The sequence below is a fragment of the Delphinapterus leucas genome, chromosome 2, assembly GCF_059928025.1.
Source record: "Delphinapterus leucas isolate spDelLeu-1000000601 "Yukka" chromosome 2, BTC_Dleu_Yukka2, whole genome shotgun sequence".
NCBI classification, from domain to species: domain Eukaryota; kingdom Metazoa; phylum Chordata; class Mammalia; order Artiodactyla; family Monodontidae; genus Delphinapterus; species Delphinapterus leucas.
This window is the reverse complement of record NC_143130.1, coordinates 49,414,631-49,432,913: the sequence shown is the minus strand read 5'-3', so window position 1 is coordinate 49,432,913 and position 18,283 is coordinate 49,414,631. Positions and strand designations below refer to the sequence as shown.

Here is an 18,283-nt window from a genome sequence, read left to right as displayed (position 1 = left end):
TCTGAAACTTGCTCTCTGAACTGATACATTATGATGCTGCTGTATAAAGACCATTCATGATTTAAATGAAAAGCAAGCACATGACAACAATGACAACACTAAGTAAGCTAAAATAGAGAATAAAAGCCTCAGTCTGAATTATGGTATCTACCAGAAGTGTATAGTCCATGTTGCACTTACTGCTGTAATATTAGAATCATTCCCATCAGAACTCTCAAAAAAATAAAGGGAGACTTACTATCATTACTGCTATTTAACCCTGTATTAGAGATTCTGGTTAATGAAATAAAATGAGGAAAAAAATGAGAGAAGTAAATATTAAAATGGAAAAGAGAGAAGGGTCATGATTTAGAGACACTATGATTATTTATCTAGAAATTTAAGAAAAGAATTAAAAAGCTAGTAGTGATAATAATATTATTTATAAAATGATGACCAGATACAAGATCATGCTGTCTTGAGACAGGTACAATCAATTAGAAAATATAATTGAAATCAAACATATCATTCACAACAATAATAAAAAACATAAAATACCTAGGAAAAATATTAGTTAGAAAGAGTAAGTACTTACGTGAAAAAAACAACAAAAAGAAATTTTACCTGATAACATAAAAGAATATCTAATTAAATGGAAAGTGGAGATGTATTTGACATACATTTAACATAGAAAAATTCAATATTATAAAGATATAATTTTCCTAAAAGTATTTATAGTTTAAATATAATTCAAATCAAAATTGCAGTACAATATTTAATGGCACATGACATGTTGATGCTAAGAGAAAATATACAAAAATAGTCACAGAAATTTAGCAAACAAGAACATCAATGAGACCTTACTCTATTAGATTGCCAAACATACTGCAAACTTATAATAAAACTGTGGTACTCGCAAAGTAATAGAAAAATATATCAGTGGAAGAGAAAATATGAAAAACAGACCCATGTGCATATGATCATTTACTTATGAAAAAATTTACATTTTAAATTAATGGGAAAAGGAAAACCATTTAATAAATTTTGAATTGGATGATTGATTAGATCCTTAAGGAAAAACAGAATTCAAGGTAACCCTCTACTTCACAGCAGAGAAAAAAAAAAAAAATTAGGTGTTCTAAAGAAGTACATGCATTTGAAACTATAAAAATATTAGAAATATTAGAATAAAGTTCTGTACTCTTTTTACAGTTTTACATGTACCTGAAGTGTACTAGAAAACTTAGGAGACTATCATAATGACAATATAAAGATAACACATGTATGGGTAAGAAAAGACTCCATAAACAAAAAGCAAGTTCCAGTTTGGAAGAATTTAATATATTAAACTAAGTATTATTATCCAGAATATATGAAGAGCTAATACACATCATTAAAAGGATAACATACCTCTTTGATACAATTCTTTACACTGAACTAAAATAACTTTATTGTTGTTTATTTTTGATTATAAATATCTGAATAGCTTCTATATTTATAAGATTAAAGCAATCAGGATAACACTTATGCGAGGCTCTCCTTTCACCTTTCACAGACTCCCTATTCCCCCCTTCTCCCCTGACCCCTAGAAATATCAGCTTTCTACAATTTGCTATACATCCTTCCAAGTGCTCTTTGGTAAATTTATATATACATATATATATATATATATATATATATATATATATATATATAGTCTTCTTTGCATATAAGCATACCTTCATTGCTTGCTGACTTTTGTCTTTTTTTCCACTTAACATATCTTGGAGGTCTTTCCATGCCAGGCATTTTTAAGGGATGCCTAGAATCCTATGGTACAGACACATCAAAACATAGGTAATCAATTATCTAAGTAATTGGACATTGAGGCTATTTGTAGTGTTTCACTATTACTGACAAATCTACTTTGAATATACTCATGAACAAATGTTTCTGTGCCCATGGTAGTAGTTCTTTACAACAAATTTCTAGAAGTGAGATTGCTGGGTCCATTCACATTTGAGAGTACAAAACTTCCTGCCAATCCCTATCAACAATATATGACCTGTATCCTTGCCATACTCTGCTTATTAATATTTTGGTACTTATTGTCAATATGGGGAAAAAATTGATTAGTTTCTTTATTTGCTTTTGTCTATGACAAGTGTTTCATAAACATGTTGTTTTATAATTATGTTATTTTACTGTTTCATACATTTACTGTTAATTTTTCCTGAGAATTCACTGTTCATGTTTTGCTCTTTCTTCTATGGAATTTCTTACTGATTTGTAAGAACCCTTTGTATACTAGAAGGTTAGTGTTTTGTCTCAAATCATTACAAATATTTTCTCACAGTGAATTTTCAAAGACAAGTAGGAGTTTATTAGGGGATAAAGAGAGCATATTTAGTCATGAAGAAATTTTTGATTACTTAATTGAATCAGGGAGTTATATAATGCATTTAATTTGCATCAATTCAGGTTAAAGCTTTTATATGTGGAGACAGCCTTACCCAACTATGAATACAAGACATTTCCTTTAGTCATCTTGAACTACACCTCCAAGACTTATAAGGTAGAAGAGCAAGGCATATGGCTGCCTACACTGTATTGCCCACACTACAAAACGTCTGAACAATTTGACCTACTCAAAAATAATAACTATCATCTGTCTGCCATGTTCTCTATAATTTCTTTCAATAAAGTTGTATATGTGTGTGTGTTTGGAGAGGGAGGTTTCGTTGAACTGAAAATGGGAAGGGAAAATGGGAAGGTGATTAAAGCAAGGTACCCAGGGGCATGCTGCTAACATTTGAAGGATTACTGATGTCTGGCATTGACAGTTGCCCAAATGTTTCCACATATGTCTTAATCCTCAAAGGTGACATTTTGATAAGTATAAGGCCAGTCTGTTCTCTTATATGATATTAAATGACTTGTCCAAACTCAAGAACTGGTAAGGAGGAAGCCTCTTTCCTTCCCCCTCCTTCTTTTCTATCTCATATGCCTATAAAGGTAACAGCTTAACTGTTAGAACATCTTCTCTTTATTTTTTTATAGAAATGTTTGTTGATCAGCTTAGTGGATTGATAATCATAGTTACCATGTAAGCATAAGAATGTGACACAGCTTTATTTGTTAACCCATTCAAAATATGCTTCTTCATCACCCACTATGTGCAAGATGCAATGAATAAAGGAGAGAAAACTAAAGAAGTCTTTTGCCTTGCCCTCAAGGAGTTGACCTATGAGGCAGAGAATGTTTCCTTGGCTTGGTCCTGAGTTTGGTTTCAGTGCAAAATATGGCATCTACCATTTAGCAGCAAGGCTATAAATATATTTTTAGTCAGTGGGACTCAGATGTTGGATTTAATGGATCAGTTATAACAATAAGAAAGATGAAAATAATTAGTAATTGACACATAGTTGAATGTCAACATTCTAATTTAGCAAGTAAGGCTATTTAAAAACTACTAATCAGATAGCAGTAGTAAATATATATGGACCCAACGTTGGAACACCTAAATATTTAAAGCAAATATTAATAGAACCAAAGGGAGTCCTTTTCTTGTATTTCTGTCTATACAATAATAGTAGGGAACTTCAATACAATACTAATACAATAATAGTAGAGGACCTCAATAGCTCACTTTCAACATTGGATAGATCATCCAGACAGAAAATTAATAAGGAAACAGAGGACTTGAATAATATATAGACCAAATGTACCTAATAGATATATACAACACATTACATCCACTAGCACCAGAATACACATTCTTCTCAAACTCTCAGAGAACAGTCTCCAGGATAGATCATATGTTGGAACACAAAGCAAGTCCTACTAAATTTAAGAAGACTGAAATCAAATTTAGTATCTATTCTGACCACAAAAATAAGAAACTAGAGACCAAAAACACAAGGAAAACTGAAATACTCATAATGCATGTAAATTAAGCAATGTACTCCTTAACAGCTAATAGGACAAAGAAGAAGTGAAAAGAAATATCAGAAAGTACCTTGACCATATTAAAAATGAAAACACAACATAAAATATTATGTGGTGCAGCAAAAGCTGTACAAAAGCTAACAAGTATATAGAGGTATATACTTAAATTTAAAAAAAAGAGAAACATTTCATATAAACAACTTTACACTTCAAGAAATTACAAAAAGAACAAACTAAGATGAAAATTAACAAAAGGAAGGAAATAATAACGATTACAGCACAAATAAAGAAATGAAGACTAGGAAGACAATAGAAAAAAATCAAGGAAACTAAATTATTTTTTTTGAAAGGTAAAGAATATTGACTAACCTTTAGCTAGACTAACCAAAAATAAAGAGAGAAGACTCAAATAAAATTATAAATAAAGCAGGAGAGATTACAACTGACCACAGAAATACAAAGGATCATAAGAGGCTATTATGAACAATTATATGCCAACAAATTAGATGACCTAGAAGAAATTAATAAATTCCTATAGTATACAACCTTCCAAGGCTGAATCAAGAAGAAACAGAATATCTAAATAGATCAATAAAGACCAAAGAGTTTGAGGCAGTAACCAAAAACCTCCCAAGAAAATTCCAGAACCAGATGGTTTCCCTGGTGAATTCTATTCTAAAGAAGAATTAACATCAATTTTAATCAAATCATAACAAAAACTTGAAGAGGCAAAAACACTTTTGAATTTATTTTATGAGGCCAGCATTACCCTGACAGCAAAGCCAGGTAAGCATATTACAAGAAACAACTTTGGATTTTTAGGTCAAAATCCCTAAAAAACATAAATGAAAAATTCTGAATAAAATTTTAGCAAATCAAATTCAACAACACATTAAAAGGATCATACACCATGGTTAAGTGGGATTGATCCCTGGGATGCAAGTTTGGTTCAATATATGAAAATCAATAAAGGTAATATTCCACATTAATAGAATGAGGAATAAAAATTATATGATCCTCTTAGTAGATGCAGGAAAAAGCATTTGACAAAATTCAACACCCTTCCATGATAAAAGTTCTTAAAAATTGGGAACAGAAGGATATATGTGAGCATATAAAGTCTGTATATGACAAACCCATAACTAACAAAATCAATGATGAAAAGCTGAAAGCTTTTCCTCTAAAATCAAGCATGAGACATGGGTGCCCACTCTCACCATTCCTACTCAACATAATAGGAATGGAAGTCCAAGCCAGAGCACTTAGGCAAGAAAAAAAAAGAAAAACACCCAAATCAGAAAGGAAGAAATAAAATTGTCTCTGTCTGTGGATGGCATGATCTTATATATGTAGAAACCCTAAGGATTCCACCAAAAAATTTTTAGAACTAATAAATGATTTCAGTTGTTGAAGGATGCAAAATCAACATTCAAAAATCAGTTGCATTTCTATACATTAACAATGAAATATCTGAAAGAAAAAAACAATCCAATTTATAATAGCATAAAAAACAATAAAATACATAAGAATAAACTTAACCAAGGAGGTGAAAGACCTGTACACTGAAAACTATAAAACACTGATGACAGAAACTAAAGAAGAAACAAATGAAAAGATATTTCTTATTTTCACAGAAATAGGAATAAACAATCCTAAAATTCATATGGAACCACAAAACAATTTTGAGAAAAAAGAACAAAGTTGGAGACATCCCACTTCCTGTTTTCAAACTATACTACAAAGCAATAGTAATCAAATCAAAAGTATCATACTGGCATAAAACACACACACACACAGAACAGTTGAATAGAATAGATAGCACAGAAATAAATACACGGTCAACTAATATTTGAAAAGGGAGCCAAGAACACTCAAGGGGGAAAAGACAATCTCTTCAAGAGGTGATGCTGGGAAAACTAGGTATTCATATGCAAAAGAATGAAATTGGATCCCTACCTTATATCACTCACAAAAATTAACTTAAAATGGGTTAGAGACTAAAATATATAATCTGAAACTGTAAAAATCCTGAAAGAGAAAATGGAGAAGCTCCTTTACATTGATGTTGGCAATGAGTTTTTAGATATAACACTAAAAGCACAATCAAAAATGGCAAAATTAAACAAGTGGGGCTACATCAAACTAAAAAGTTTCTCTACAGCAAAATAAACAATCAACAGAATGAAGAAGAAACCTACTGAATGGGAGAAGATATTTGCAAGCCATATATTAGATAAGATGTTAATATCCCAAATGTGTAAGGAACTCATAAAACTCAATAGCAAAAAAATTAAAAAAAAATTAAACCTGATTAAAAAATGAGCAGAGGACTTGAATAGACATTTTTCCAAAGACAGGCAAATAGCCAACAAATATATGAAAAAGCACTCAAAATTACTAATCATTATGGAAATACAAATCAAAACCATGGTAAGATATTCCCTCACACCTGTTAGAATGGCTATTGTAAAAAAAACAAAGAGATAAATGTTAGTAAGGATGTGCATAAAAGAGGAACCTAGTGCACTGTTGGTGGGAAAGTAAACTGGTGCAGCCACTATGAAAAACAGTATGGACTTTCCTCACACAACTAGAAATAGAACTATCCTATGATCCAGTATATATATATATATATATATATATATATATATATATATATATACATAAAATATTCCATTATATATGTAATGGAATAGTGTTCAGGCATTAAAAAAAAAAAAAGAAAGAAATCCTATCATTTACAATGACCTGGATGGACCTTGAGAGAATTATGCTAAATAAAATAAGTAAGAGAAACATGAATTCTGTATAATTTTTCTTATACATGGAATCTAAAATAAAAAGTCAAACTTATAGAAGCAGAGTAGACTACTGGTTGCCAGTGGTTGCAGGGGGTGGGTGGTGGAGAGATGTTGGTCAAAGTGAAACTTCCAATTGCAAGATGAATAAGTTCTGGGGATTGAATGTACAGCATGGAAACTATAGGTATCAATACTGTATTACATGCTGGGAAATTGCTAAGAGAGTCAATTTTTATGTGTTCTTGTCACACACACACACAAAAAATTGTAATTATGTGAGGTAATGGATGTGTTAACTAACCATATTGTGGTAATCATTTTGCAAGATACATTTCAAATCATCACATTGTACACCCTAAACTTAAACAAAGTTACATGTCAATTGTATCTCAGTGACATTGGAAAGAAAGATAAAATGCAGGAGCAAGCTGAAAAAATTTTTAAAAACCCTATTATTCATACAAGCGGGATAAAAAAGAAAACTATCACATGATCGTATCAATAGATGCAGAAAAAGCATTGGACAAAATCTAACCCATTTATGATTAAAAACTCTAAACTAGGAATGGAGAGGAACTTTCTCAACTTGATAAAGGCTATCTGAAAAAAAACCTCAGCTAACATTATACTTAATGTTGAGAAACTCAAAGCTTTCCTACTAAGATCATGTACAAGTCAAAGATGGCCCTGCTTACCACCACTTTTCAACATCCCACTAGAAGTCCTTGCTAATTTCATAAGGCAAGAAAGGGAGTAAAAAATACACAGATTGGGAAGGAAGACAAAAACTGTTTTTGTTTACAGATCACATGATCATCTATGTAGAAACTCTGAAAGAACTGACAAAAACAGAAACACCTAGAACTAATAAGTGATTAAAACAATATCATAGGATATAAGATTAATATACAAATTTCAATTGATTTCTTATATACAAACAATGAATAACTGGTATTTGAAGTTAAAAACACGATACCATTTACATTAGCACCCCCAAAGATGGAACACTTAAGCATAATTCTAATAAAACATGTTCATGACCTCTATGAGGAAAATGACAAAAGTCTGATGAACAAAATCAAAGAAAAATTATATAAACAGAGAGATAGTCCATGTTCATTTTATTGCGCTTTGCAGATATTACATCTTTTACAAGTTGAAGATTGTGATAACCGGCATCAAGCAAATTTATCAGCACCATTTTTCCAACAGCATTTACTCATTTTTGTGTCTCTATGTCACATTTGGTAATTCTTGCAATGTTTCAAACTTTTTCATTATTATCATATTTGTTATGGTTATCTGTGATCAGTGATCTTTGATGTTACTATTGTAATAGTTTTGAGGTGCCGCAAACCATGCCCATATAAGACTGGGAACTTCATAGATAAATGTTGTCTGTGTTCTGACTGCTCCACCAACTGGCTGCTCCCCCATCTCTCTCTCTCTCCTTGGGCATCCCTGTACCTTGAGACACAACACTATTGCAACCAGGCCAATTAATACCCCTACAATGGCCTCTAAGTGTTCAAGTGAAAGGAAGAGTCACACGTCTCTCATTTTATATCAAAAGCTAGAAATGATTAAGCTTAGTGAGGAAGGCATATAGAAAGCCAAGATAGTCAGGTAGGAAATTAAAAGTATAACTCCAGTGAATACCTGAATGATAAGAAAGCACATAGACTTATTGCTGATATGGATAAAGCTTTAGTTGTCTGGATAGAATATCAAACCACCTACAACATTCCCTTCAGCCAAAGCCTAATCCATAGCAAGGCCTTAACTCTCCTCAATTCTGTGAACACTAAGAGAGGTGAGGAAGCCACAGAAGCAAAGTTTGAAGCTAGCAGAGGTTGGTTCATGAGGTTTGGGAAAGAAGCTGTCTTTATAACATAAAAGAACAAGGTGAAGCAGCAAGCTGATGTAGAAGCTACTGCAAGTTATCCAGAAGGTCTAGCTAAGATAATTAAGGAAGGTGGCTACACTAAACAACAGATGTTCTATGTAGACAAAACAGCCTTCTATTGGAAGAAGACACCATCTAGGACTTCTGTAGCTAAAGAGGAGAAGTCAGTGCTGATTCAAACTTCAAAGGACAGGCTAACTGTCCTGTTAGGGTCTACTGCAGCTGGTAACAAAGTTGAAGTCAATGCTCATTTACCATTCTGAAAATTCTAAGGCCCTTAAGTATTATGTTAAATTATTCTGCTTGTGTTCTGTAAATGGAACAACAAAACCTGGATGACAGCACATCTGTTTACAAAATGGTTTACTGAATACTTTAAGCCTATTATTGAGATCTACCACTCATAGAAAAAAAAAAAAGATTTCTCTCAAGGTATTAGTGCTCATTGACAATTCACCTATTTTCCCAAGAGCTCTGATGGATATGTACAAAGAGATTAATGTTGTTTTCATGCCTGCTAACACAGCATCCATTCTGCAGCCTATGGATCAAGGAGTCATTTTGACTTTAAAGTTTTATTATTTAAGAAATACATTTTGTAAGGCTATAGCTGCCATAGATAGTGATTCCTCTGATGGACCTGAGCAAAGTCAATTTAAAACCTTTTGGAAAGGATTCACCATTCTAGTTGCCACTAAGAACATTTGTGATTCATGGGAAGAGGTCAAAATATCAACATACACAGGAGTATAGAATACGTTGATGCCCACCTTCATGGATAATTTTGAGGGGATTAAGATTTTAGTGCAGATGTGGTAGAAATAGCAAGGGAACTAGAATTAGAGGTGGAGCCTGAAGATGTGACTGAATTGCTGCAATTTCATGATAAAATTTGCACAGATAAATGCTTCTTATGGATGAGCAAAGAAAGTGGTTTCTTGAGATGTAGTCTACTCCAGGTGAAGATGCTGTGAAGATTGATGAAACAACAACAAAGGATTTAGAATATTACATAAACTTAGTTGATAAAGCAGCAGCAGAGTTTGAAAGGATTGACTCCAAGTTTCATGGAAATTCTACTGTAGGTAAAATGCTATCAGACAGCATTGATGCTACAGAGAAATCTTTCATGAAAGGAAGAGTCAATTGATGCAGAAAAATTTATTGTGTCTTATTTTTAAAACTTTCCAAAGCCACCCCAACTATGATGTCCCTCAGTAGGCAAATGGATATATAAACTGTGATACCTCCAGAGAGTGGAACATTATTCAGCACTAAAAAGAAATGACTTATTAAATTATGAAAACATATGGGAGAACTTTAACTACATATTACTAAATGAAAGAAGCCAATCTGAAAAGGCTACATACTGTATGACTCCAACTCTGATATTCTAGAAAGGGCAAAACAATGAAGACAATAAAACGATCAGTGTTTGATAGGGGTAGGCATGGGGGAGAAAGATGAATTGGCAAAGCATAGAGGAGTTGGGGGCAGTGAAAATACTCTGTATGATGTTACAACAATGAATATGTGTCATTATAGATTTATCTAAACTCATAGAGTGTACCTTACCAAGAGTGAATGAGCCCTAAGATAAATAATGAACTTTCGGTAATTACAATGTGTCAATGTAGAGTAATCCTCAGTTAAAAAAAAAAAAAAAAAAAGTACCATTCTGGTGAGTAATGTTGCTAATGGGGGAAGCCATGCATATATGGGGCCAGGGGTATATGGGGAATCTCTGTACCTTCCTTTCAACCTTCCTACAACTGCTCCAAAAAATTGACTTTAATTTTTTAAAACTATTATCTACTATCACTGTTATTTTGAAATAGTCTCCTCCAGAACTTGGGAGGAAAGGGCAAGTTGGTCCTCACTCCTAGCCAGTGGCTGGTTTAGCTTGTCTTCTGGCCTATGTTCCTTCTACAGGGTAAAGATTTTGCCGGCACTTATTTGGAGACTGGGCCTGCTCTGCCCATCTCTGTCCACATTCAGACTACTGAAGATTCACTCAAATATCTGGACCTGAAGGTTTGAAGGCCCAAGTTACACAGCTTTTCTTTCTACTTTAATAAATATAAATGCACCTCTTGGTTAGTCTTCATAGACACAGGACCTGTGGAAGACATCTGGATTGATTAGCCAAGTTATACACGAGAGTGTATGCCTTAAAATTCAACAAAATGTACATTTGTATTATGTGTTTTTATGTGTTATGCTTAGTAATAAATGTGGGGCTTTTTGGTATCTGATAATTGGATTAAAAACATCAAATATATTTCTATGAGTTCATGGTGGCACTTAAAAAACAAAAATCTTAAAAACAAGAAATCTCACTGGTCACTTTTAGAGATTGTTAACGAAAATTTCTTTATTCTGAAAACTAGTGTTTAATAAAATGTTTAATAAACAGTGTTTAATAAAATATGACCAAAATTTCCTTTTAGTTTGTGCCTAATAAGCTTAGATACAGCCTGAAATGAGGCTAAACTAGGCAGCACTGATTAAGTCAACTCGGCTCATTCATCTCATGACTCATGCAATGATGGGACTTATGAAAAGGACCCTAACAGTACCAGGGTTCTGCCTTAAGGAGTCTCTATGGCCAGATAGTGCTGCACCCCTTGTCTGGTTGATTTCTCCTCTGGAGCCATGAAGGCAGACCCTAAAAAGAAAAATGGAGAAGCAGAATTAACCAAGAAGTGTAACAGGCAAGGACTCGTCTCTAAATCACATTCATCCAGAGAAAGCTCTTAGCAGTGAGATTAGCAAACTTTCAAGGTATCCACCATCAGGTGACAAGTGCTCTAGAATGGGCAACATGCTAGAAACTCATGCATAGAGAACCAGTTTGATCTGGTTAAAAATATGTCATTTCAGGATCTTCATCTCTAATATCATCAGTATACAAAACCCAGAGCACTAAAATTATAATGCCAGTTGGTAGAAAAGTTAATAATAAAAAAAATAATAATACAGATGTGAGACCAATGATAAAATCATCAACAGCAACGACTCTCAGATTACGTGTATGCTTCCTCTGTGCCAAGCTCTGTGATAGGTACCTTGTTGAATTCTGACAAACACCAGTGATTTTCCCCACTTCACATGTGAGGTAACCAGTGACCACAGATAAGTTAAGAAGTCTTCTAATAAGTGGCAGACATGGGATTTGAGCCTAACAATGTCTGGCTCAAATCTTGTGTTAATAAACACTGGACACAATCCTTCTGTCAATTACAACCTCAAGAAGATGTTGCAAATTATGAGAAAAAAAAAGTTGGCATTTTATTTCCAATGATAAAAAAATCATTTCTTCAAGGAACAGGCCCTGCACTTAATCAGTATTTGCCACATGCCATCAAGCTCATTTTCACAGTGGTAATATCTATTTAACAGCCAGGGATAAAAGTGATCATCTTTGAAAATGAGGCCACAATCCAGTTAAAATAAAAATGTCTGATGCAAGGTAAGCTTTAATTTAATTTAAGTCTTGGAAAACAGCTTGCCCAAAAATGACTTTTGCAAGTCACGTACAGTATTTCAATCTGTCATTTCATATTGACCTTCACAGGCCTGAAATAAATTGCACTGGACTTGTGAAGCTTGTGAGAATGATATTAAAGTTGGTAATATTTAAAAAATCTTATTTTATATCCACTCTCATTTTAACTTCACTGTGTACAATTCTTGGGAGCAGTGATTTTATAGAGCATTCTTAGATATCTACCAGTTTTCTCATTAATTAGAATTTATGGAAGTTGATTCAATAAATCACTGTAAAGGTAGAATGTCTATTCAAGTAAAATGCAGAGAATCACATATTCAGAAGAATAGTCCCTGCAATATTTCGATGTTAAGTAATAGGTTTTATTTTAAGGTTTTAAGAAAGTGTGTTTAAGGCCTAGCACTCAGTGTATTAAAGTTTGCAAATGCAAGTAGAATTCAGAATAACTTACTGTAATTAAATCTTACCTCGTTGAATATAACTCTTCTATAATCTATTTCTCCTATTTTAATTTTCACTTTTCAATAACCTCATAATAGAAATTAGTCTTCTTTAATGTGTAGCACCTTTTGCTTTGTTGGCCAATGTGGAACTCAATTCTGCATCATACATTCTGCCTATTTCACTTTATAGTCAGACATTCTCTATTAATGTTGGGAATAATCAATTGTTGAAATAATTAATAACGTTACGTCAAAAAATAGCATTTAAACAACATAAATATTAAAGTGATGTTAAGCAAATACTAGGACATGTGGTACACATAATTAGAATCTTCTAGAAAGGTGGAAAATTATACACTATAGTACTTTAGTATTTCTAAGTAAAAAGTTTCTAAAACTACAAAATGCTTTATAATCACAAATAAAATAATAAAACTCTTCTATTGGAGGTTATGCCTTTCATTTTCATTTTAATAGATTATCTTAATTACCTTACCATCTATTTGTATTTTTTAAAAAATACCCCCAAATTGGCTTCTCAATAAAGATACCTGTAAAACTGGAAAGGAAAAGATTTTCCACCCTAGAATTCTGGTCCAAGCAGACTACCAGTTAACAGGGTGTATAAAACAAGAATAATTTTAGACTGCAAAGTTTCCCCCATCTCTTTATAGCCAGCCATAGGGAGGATGGGCTCCACATATATGAGACTAAACCAAGAAAAAGAAAGAAAAGAGATACAAAAAACAGGAGACCCAGCATAGGAGACAGGTGAAGCATCTCACAACCAGATAGTTATGAAGGGAGAGCCTGGAATGACAGCTGTGCCCAGATAACAAGGGCAGCTGGTCTAGTGGGAGGTAGAAGTTTCCAGAATAAAAGCATAGACAGAGTAACTGAAGTATATAAATGTCTTGAGAGGAGATTCAGAGATTGCCAGAGAATTTAGTGATGACCTAGTGGCGACTACCTAGAAAGTAAGTAAAAGAAAAAAAAAAAAAAAAAACTAAACTAAATTAAAAACAAAGCAATTATTAACTCTAGGAAAAACAGAAAATGTTCGAGAAAAGGTTATTTTATACCCCAGCACAGCCCTCAATAGAATTTATTAGTGATATTACACACTGAACATTAATAAAAAATGCAACATAACTTTATTAAGAATATTAAGAACATGAGTATAGTTGGGGACAGGGGTAGTAAAGAAAGACAACTTGTGATATTCTTTTGTGTAAAATCCATAGATAATACCCCAAATTAAAATAATATTAAGAAGGAGAAGAAGAAGAGGAAGAAGTTGTTAAGAAGTAGCAATACAAACATGTTACTTACGGATATGGAAGTGAATTCTGAAGAAATACAATAGAAATGTTGGAGGTAGTTGCCTTTAGGAAAAGGGAAATGAGACGAAGGGTAGAATCAGGGATGGTCATTCTTAATATTTTAGAATTAGATGTTTGAAGCTATTGTTGGTATAACTATACTACATATAATCTGCATTGTATATAAATGCATTTTATTTAGGAGAACAAGTTAGAAAATCCAAAGTTTAGTTTGTAGAGAATCATCAAATTTCAAGACATTCGATAATGTCTTGAAACAATTCTTAATAAGCTACGCTATCATTCTATCAATAACAAAATACATGTTCTGTATCATATAACTTCCGTTTGAAATTTATATAGAATTTACATCTAACACAGTGCATGTTTTTAGGTCTCATGTGCATTTTAGCAGTCAGTTAGCCCTGATGATGCATAAAAGCACGTGAGCCAGGCTCTTCAAACTTGGTTTTACTAGCACAATGGAATCATAATTTTCTGAATGAAATATATAAAAAGAAACACTTTGAGGCTTTAAGAGTAGAAAACCATAGCACAAGATCTGCTTTAATTAAAATCACTTAATATTATAAAGTTCATAATTTCCATTTGATGTACATTCTAAATGATGCATTTATGCATTTGTGCATTTAATTCAAAAACCAGACTGGGGACCGTTCATCAAGTACTCATCATATGGACATTCAGAGATGAATGATGTAACCAAGGTGTCTGCCTCATGAGTCTGCTCATTCAGTAAGTACGATATTCTAAAATTCTCAGAAAAATGCTAAAATTCCCTTATTTATATTTTTATGTTCCTCAGGCAAACCATGTTCTCAAATTAAGATCACTAGATCAGTCTCTTTCATTAAAGGTAAGAAATCTCCTTCAATTTAGGTGCAGTTGATTAGAGTGAGAATAGGATGAAAATGGACAGCTCTATATTCATGAAAAGACTTTTCCAAAGTATTCTTAATACATCTTATTGGAACCTATTTCCTCTGGAAATAATACCAAAATGGGAGCAGCTAATATATTAAGAGCGTGTTTGGTGTTCCTGGGAACCTATAGCTTATTTATTTTCTATTGTCTATAATCACACGTGTGTATTTGGATATGCAAATATATTCAGATCATGTTTTGTGTCTAAAAGAATTAGTAGTGTTGTCAATTGGTGTAGTTAGAAGTTTTTCTTTCCTTACTCCTTTCTGAAGGCACATAGAGCACTAAAAATACAGACGTGTGCCCAGATGTTTCAGGCAGCCTATGTTTCAGCATGAAATTCGATATTGGATGGTATATTATTTTCTCATTCCCATCAACATTTTTTGCATGGACTGCATTATGCATAGCCTAGGATTTGGGGGAGGAGGTGTACAAATTAATTCTCATTGCTATGAACAATTTGCTCCCAGGTAAAATGCCAAGAAAAAGAAAAAAAAAGACTTTTGTAATAAAGTCATTTCAATATGAATCTATTAAAATATATTCAAATAAAGAGCTTTGAGAAAATAAACTTTTTAAAAACATTATTTTGAAACAAATATAACATTTTCAAAATAGACAAACTTAGACAAGCTCTGTCTTGGGCATGTTACTGCATATGTATGACTTTCTCATTTCAAAAGAAAGGGACCTTTTTGTAAATGCCCTTTTCTAAAATGTGGCAGAACAATTTCCGTTGCAAAGTAGGTTTTGCACAGTCTCTGCGATCATACCTAAATTATTAATTTTGTTAATCAGTATATTCCCTTCACAGGTATTGTAGAGGGAGACTGGTCCTACTCCCTGTTCAAACTTTCACACAATATTAATTAGTAAATTTTTATTTTTTAAACGAAAACAGTATTAAACCCAGTCAATGCTCACTTGTCTTATATAAGATCTATGATGCAAAGTACTTATAACAAAAAAATTGGTATATTTCATTACAGTTTGCACAAAGGAATTTGGTCTATAGTTCCACTACATATACGATTTGCATTTTATAACTGAAGGGCTCTCCTCCCCAAACCCACTACAAATAATTTTTTGGTTGTATAATTAGAACACCTGCCTCAAATCCTTTGAAGGGTTTTTAGTTCATTTCTTGGAGAAGCGTTCTGGCTGTTTCTTTTCTAATCAAAGTTACTTTGGTAAATTGCTTTTCAACCAGACCTCGGAATATTAGCTAAGACTGGCTATGGCCTTGTCACAATTTGAATATTAACAGTCATAGTTTTACAGCCGCTCCGTGTTGAGTAATGCACTATAACTCCCACAATTCAGTCGTCGTCGTTTCTTCCCTTCCTCAGCTGGCCCTGGCCCTTGGAATGTTTGCGGGGTGTCACCGTGGATGTGCTCAGAGCAGAGTTATATGGCATCATTTGGAGAAACATTGCATTAATAAGCAGAGTTCAAGGGCAAAGGATATAAACAGAGCAAATTACAAGTCTGAACAGATATATAGCTTTTGTTAAAAGGGACATGGGCTGCTACTTTATTTACTAGGCACTGGTGCACTTGCAGAAGGTGTCAGAATGCATGAAGGCATTTTTAAACAATCACATCACAGTTTAAGAAAACAACACAAATTTTCAGGCTAGAAAGAAAGGCAGTACAAAGATCAATGAGCTTGGGTTTCCTAATGGGAGAATACGATTTGCTATAAATTACCTTAAGTTTCTGGGGTAATTTCACCGATGATAATATCATTTTATGTGCCACCATGAAGGGATAGCAGAAGCCTGCTGGAAACCTAAATTCAATAGATCATGTAAAACTGCACCCTGGCCCAATTTTGTCCAGGATTTCTTGCTGTGATTATTGTGCTATGATTATCTTAACCAGGGGTTACCACCTTAGTTCAAAATTAACATCATGAAAGAGTGATTTATAAAAATGCTATATTTTATTTTTGTATGTGGAGGGCCTCAGGGCTACCTCAATAATGAAATAAAAAGGGAACCAAAAATTCAAAAGAAGGGAAGCAAAAAATATTTTTTTAAAAAAGGAACAGAAGGACTTTATTAATAATCAAAAAAGAAATAATTTTCATCTGCTAATTACCAAATATTTAAATTAATATTCTCAGTAACACTGAGTATACTGTAAAATATGTGACCTAATACTTTCCTATTGGTAGGATGGAAGGCTATAACGTTTTTTTTCTTTTTTGGGAAAGTAGCTTGGAAACTATTACAAAACTATCAAAATGTCCATAAAGCATGGCCTATTTGTTCCATTTAAAAATTTATTTGAAATCAATAATTTCAAACATGTAAATTTTGCCTTAAGATGTCCCTTACTGTAGTATTTACTTTACTGAAATGTAGAAGCAACCTGAATATCCAACAATGGGGAAATGTTTAAGCAAATTTTATATACACTCCATGAAATATTATGTTATTACTAAAATTGATGAATAGGACTATTCTCTACTAATATTAAAAATTATTTTGACATAATATTATATGAAACAGTCCCACAGGATTCAAACGTACTCACTCCTTTATAAAAGTATTTAAGCATCCAAACAAAAATTCAAAAAAGAAACATGCATGAACATGTGTGTACTTATTTATTTGCTTCTTTTCTTGTTTTGTATATGCTATCAGTGTAGCCTGATGGTTTATTATGTTCCTTTAAATTTTTCTGTTTTCTAAACTTATAGTATTAAAATATAGTACTTAAAAGAGAAATGCATGTGGCTAAGTTCTTTCTCCCCCTCCTCACTTTTCAACACAATGAGATAAAGCACATCTTTGTCACATGATTCAGTCTCACTTACTGCTATTTTAAACGTGGCTTTCATTTTCTTGGTGGTGATAGTGGCGAAGCAGAGCGGTGTGGTTTATATTCTAAAGCACAATTAGACAAGAATAATATTTCCCTCACATATTAAAAAAAAAAAGCCACTATATTCTCCAAACTCTCCAACTATATTGTTCTCAGAAGTGACTGCATCAGCGTTCAGCCAGGACTGCCTTATTCCCTGACATGAGATGTATTACCTTCGGCTCGGCAGCTTGTACAGGACGAAATACTCACGGTGAACCGACACGTCCTTCAGTTGCCAAAGAGCCTGGATGATACAATAGCTCTCTACCAGCCCCATTTCCATGATGCTTCAGGACATATTTCTTTCCTGTTATCCGTCTGTCTGCTTCAATCCCTGCTCTCAGCCTAATAAGTTTTAAAAAGGACACTTCTTAAATCGAATTCCCAAAACCATGCTCTGTCATCTTTTTGCAAGGATAAACAAAACATTCAAATTGCTCATGACTTTTAAACACGTAAGAGCCAGTCAAATTATGAAAATTTTACACATTCTAATGTGGAAACGATATCTCTAGAATACATCTTTCTATCTCATTTTATTCTTTTTGAAATAAAGTTTTGTTAAGCATATA

At 33.0% G+C, this 18,283-nt stretch overlaps 1 pseudogene; it reads right to left on the bottom strand.

The window, feature by feature from the left end:
- Positions 1 to 17,994, bottom strand: part of LOC149750017 (uncharacterized) — a 167,053-nt pseudogene extending 149,059 nt beyond the window's left edge.
- Between the last annotated feature and the right edge of the window lie 289 nt (positions 17,995 to 18,283).